Source organism: Miscanthus floridulus, chromosome 10 (assembly GCF_019320115.1).
Source record: "Miscanthus floridulus cultivar M001 chromosome 10, ASM1932011v1, whole genome shotgun sequence".
NCBI lineage: Eukaryota > Viridiplantae > Streptophyta > Magnoliopsida > Poales > Poaceae > Miscanthus > Miscanthus floridulus.
In genome coordinates, this window is record NC_089589.1 from 43,566,419 (window position 1) to 43,571,759 (window position 5,341).

The window sequence follows — 5,341 nt, forward strand, 5'->3', positions numbered from 1 at the left end:
CTCTTATTTCTCGATTATTTTTATATGCTACTTACAATTGTTATGACAACATCAGTATTCATCTTATTCATGTTCTTCATTATGATGTTCATCGTCTACTTTGATTATATGCTTACTATAGTTAGATTATTATCATGTTTATGCACAAGTTCGTATAGCGCTCACTCTAGGGATCCATGGGTGGGTGGTCGACATTGTGCAAGTGTGGTGCTTATACGTTGTTTACCTGCGAATACACCCTATATTCTAGGTCATGTGGTAGATCGCGGATGTGACACTTCCGTTGAGTCCTTTGTAGTCCACTCCCCAAATATAGGTGCACGTAGGGTCCGATTACAAAGGTAGAACGAGCTCTACCCTCAATCTTCCTTAGTAATATCCCTTTTGTGTAGATATGATGATGATCTTAGCAATGATTACTAGGTTTAATTGCACTAATCAAATGTATGCTATGACTTGTAATTAAGAATGACTTAGTAATTATTCCTCTAATACTCTACCTGACCATGCTAATGCTATAGAAAGGAGTGCTCTGAGTGATTTATCATTATTAATATTTATCATTTATACATATCTTATCCTATGACTTATCCCTGTTATGAGTAGAGTATTGGCTATGGTTTATTTCTCCTTCAATAATATAAGTTATCAATACATGTCCATGCTAGACCTTCCTAGTGGTAAAAATATAAATAACGATACCTGGAATACTCTCGGGTAAAATACTACAATGGTATATTATCTATGCGCTTGTGGATACTTTGTTTTCATAGATATGTATATATTCTCTCTAGTCACTTGCATTAATAAGAACTGCTTAGTGTTATTCTAGTAGTAATACTATGTAGTACCAACACATATCTCTGGCATCAACACTCGGGATGTGTAACACCCAAAAAATTTGCAACATTTTAAAAATAGGTGAATTGGATTTATTTATGCATTAGTGTGTGCATGCAACATAGAAAAATAATAAATTTTATTAAATTAAAAACAAATATAGGATCTACACACATGTTGTGCTTACATGCTGTTGCATATTATTTTTGCATTGTGTGGTTTGAAACCAAACTTTGCATTGATTTGGAATTGGATTTAAAAATTTCTTTGGAAATTAGAAAAGAAAAAGAAAAGAATTTTCTTCACCTTCTTGCCCTTTTTGGCCTGCTGGCCCAGCGGCCCGTTTCCACCTCCCCCTCTCTGGTTCTTACCCACAGGCCCGCTCCCCACTCCTTTTGCTTGGGCTAGAGCCCTACCAAGCCGTAGCCCAGCACCATTAGAGCCGCAATGCCCTTCCCCTTTCTCTCGCGTGGCCTACGCAAGCAGGCCAGCCCAGCAAGGCTAGCCGAGCCACTTCCCTCTCTCTTGGTTCGATTGAAGCCCGGTCGCGCTTCCTCTTTCGCTGACACTCTGGGCCCACGCGGCAGGGTCTTCTCCTTTCTCTAGCTTATGTCCAAGCCGGCCACGACTCCGGCTAGGAGTCCATGCTCACACTGACTCTGCCCCGATATGCATGCACCGCAAGCCCCCACCACCCTCATAAGTAGCAACCACGCCCACGCCACCACCTCATAGAAGCTGAGAGCCAGCCATACGCCTCCGAGCCCTAGCAAAGTCGTAGGAGATCTACCGTCGAGGTCGATTCGCCGCTCCTCCACTCCTTCGCCATTGAGACCACATCCCTGAGCTCTGTGAGAAGGTGAGTAACCCACATGTGTCTCTCATACCCTCTCCCTTGCCTTCTGTGCTTGTATCCGTGTCACCGTAGATCTCCGGCGAACCCGATCTACCATACCGAGCTCTAGCTTGTCCCCATGACGTCGTAGCCCCTTCTGATCCCCTAGATGGATTCGCAGTGCCTTCCTCTTGTTTCCCATACTTTTCCCATGCCCGATAGTGGTCAGAGCCATCGTATCGATGAGCACTGGCCAATTTCGGCCATGGCCCTCTCTTCTCTCTCCCTACTTTTAATCTAGACAGCTCAAATCTAATCCAACGGTGGAGATCAGCCCGTACCCCTTCGCCTGGCTTATTTTCTAAAGGGCCCCTTCGCCTGGCTTATTTTCTAAAAGCGTAATTTCTTTCGGTTTAGATCCAAAATACATTTTCATCTATTTACAGTTTTGCCACTATCTTCTTTAGGCCATAACTTCCACGTTTTAGCTCCGATTTGACCCGTTCAACTTGCGTTAGATTCGTAATTGCGACTCTACAAGTTCATACTATTGTTAAGCATGTTTTCAACTTTTAAAATTCAAGGTTTGATTTAATCTATTATTTTACAAAAGGAAATCTTGTTTAATTCATAACTTCTCCGTTATAGCTCTGATTTTTGTGATCTTCGTGTCTGTGTGTTCATAGCGAGATGTAGATTCGTTTTATACACTTTTCATCTTGATTTTATGCTGTTGGTGTACTGTTCTAAACTATACCCTTGTTTGCGATGCATGATTGCTCTTGGATGTTTGAATGTTGTTGTGGTGATCGAGTATAGACGGTGAGCAATTCATGGGTGATCAAGAGTATTACTTTGACGAGCAGAATCAGTAGGAGCACTTTGATCAAGGCAAGTATAGCATGGGATTATCCTTGTTGACCTATACATTCTTAATCATTTAATTCATATTGCATGTGTCTACCTTGCTTACCACTAAGGATTTCCTAGTATTTTGTTACCATGTACCTTGATTCCTATGGGTTTATGCATTTGGGTAGTATGATGCTAGCGCTCAATTAAAGACCACGATCTTGTAACTTGACTAATGGTATATGCAATAAACACTAAAAGATGTTTTTTAGCAACATGGCTCAAGAGGGCTAGAGCATTGGGCTATTATTATGGTGCTCTAGATTTCTCTCCCTAAGGACTTATCTGTAAGTGGTCAACCGAGACTTACAGTACAACCATGAGTGCCACATGGCTCTGGCTTTAGTCAAGTATGAGGACCTTTTCTAGCTTGTTAGTGGTTACCTTTACGGCGCAAGAGGGGTGTGTTTTGGGTTGGGTGTAGTGCGGCATCTGTTCCTAAGAGTACTTTTGCTTGAGTGTGCCTTTCGAAAGAGGGGCTCTACATTCGCAGGGCACAGAAACCTAGCAGCCCTAACTTGTTAGATGAACCTTTGAAATACTTCATAGTGAACCCTACCGACCTTCCTAGGTTGTGGGTCAAGAGGCTAGCTACCTCGGGCGAAAGGGTAAATCACGGCTCATGGTGAAAGTGTACAACCTCTGTAGAGTGTAAAACTGGTATATCAGCCGTGCTCACGGTCACGAGCGGCCTTGGAACTCTTACATAATAGATGATCATTAATGGTTAATTGTTTATGCTATTCATTATTCATGTTTTCCTGATCATGTGTTATGGGGGCTTATGAATAAACTTGTTGATACTCAATTGCTAACATTGTGACTCACTAAAAGCTAACCACAGTAAACCAGTGTCATCCTTTTGAGCCTCATGAACCCCATGTTATATTTGTTGAGTACGATATGTACTTATGCTTGCTTTACTTTTTAAATCTTTGGAAAAATCCTGGATGGGTACCAGATTGTTAATCTGGAGGAGTTAGGCTTGTGATCAACCAGTCAGTTCTCCCTGTGGAGTTGGAGTCTTCACTTGAAGATCGGAGTTGTCTTTCCGATGTCTACTATCTAAGGTTATATCCTTTATACTAAGTATGTTATATATTGAGCATTGTCTTTTGATATTACCCTTATTTGTAGCTATATGTGAGATTTGACTTCCTAGGCTCACATATGGTGTGTATCTGGTATTGTTCTTAAAATCGAGAGCTACATGATGACAACCTAGTAAAGCTAGGAGGTACAGGTTTATAAAAGGTGGCTAAGTACTTAAAACAAGTGACACATTAATAAACACCAACAAGCATTTTTGGCGCCCTTGCCAGGGAAGGTAACTAGCAAAGGAAGTATTGATAAACTTATACTTATTGATGTGATCAAGATAAACCATTGACCTCTGCTCAAGCAGGATTACCCTTGTTTTGTCTACTTGTGTATCTTATACAGGGTAATGTATGATCAGTTTTGACCTTCCAACAAACTATGTTGAAGTTCCAAAAGCATTAATCAGGAAGACCAGAGCTAAGCTCAAGAAAGTCTTAGCGTTAAAGTCGGAAGACAACCATATAAGGTGAAGCTTAACACCAGAATTTGAAGCCACGGCTAACAGGACTCTCCATGAATTCTCTGCTCCAACTACAGCCAACATCCGTATAGGACCAACCATCAATGTTGGAGATAATGGATTTGAGCTTAAGCCAGCTCTCGTCAACATGGTGCAAGCCAATCAGTTTTGTGGAAAGGCACATGAAGATGCAAGTGCACATCTCCAACACTTCCTGGAGATCTATAGCACCTTCACCATTAAAGGAGTAACCCAGGATGCCATACTACTTCGCCTTTTCCCATTCTCACTCTTGGGGAAGGCAAAGAAGTGGTTCTACGCCAATAAAGATAGAAATACTACATGGGATAACTGCTCCACTACCTTTCTAGCAAAATTCTTTTCCACAGGCAAGACCAATGCTCTGTGTGAGAGAATCTCAAGCTTTCAGCAACAACAGATGAATCTATCCCTGAGGCATGGGAACGCTTTCAAGATTATATTGCGGAGTGTCCTCATCATGGGATGGAGAATTGGCTACTCAAGCAGACTTTCTATCATGGGCTGACTAATAGTTCCCGTGAGACAATGGAAGCTGCTGCTGAAGGTGCATTCCTGTCACTCACCATACTAGATGCAACAGCTCTTATGGAGAAGATGTCCTCCAACTAAGGTTGGAATGAAGAACGTGCTCAAACCCACAAGAGAGGTGGAGGTATACATCAACTCAAGGAAGTAGACATGTTGTCTGCCAAGATGGACCTACTGATGAAGAAGCTTGAAGATCGAGCCAATGAGAAGCAAGAAGTCATGCACATTCATAATTCCTGCATGACATGTGAAGTGTGTGGAAGCACTGGGCATGCAGGGAACAGTTGTCCTGAGACCTATGAGGATGTGAACTTTGTCAACAACAATTACTCTCGTCCTCAGCAGAATCAAAGATGGAACTAGCAACAAAGGCCAAACTACCAAGGAAACTACCAAGGTAACTATTAAGGAAATAATTTTAATAATTTCAATCAACCACCCTTGAGAATTAATTGCTGGTCAATCTAGACTTATGGAAGGATTATTTAAGAAGGTAGCTACCAATGATTAAATTCTAGAAAACATAAATAATAGAATGGATAGCTTTGCTTCTTCCATTAAGAACCAGCATAGCTTTAATAAAATGATAGAATCACAAATAGCTCAGCTGGCGGCTGTTGTTA

General features: G+C 41.4%; 1 non-coding gene across 1 annotated transcript; it reads right to left on the bottom strand.

The window, feature by feature from the left end:
- Positions 1–4,546: 4,546 nt before the first annotated feature.
- Positions 4,547–4,654, bottom strand: LOC136490333 (small nucleolar RNA R71). Its single transcript, XR_010767622.1, has one exon. It is a non-coding gene; the product is annotated as a small nucleolar RNA R71 (small nucleolar RNA).
- Positions 4,655–5,341: the final 687 nt, after the last annotated feature.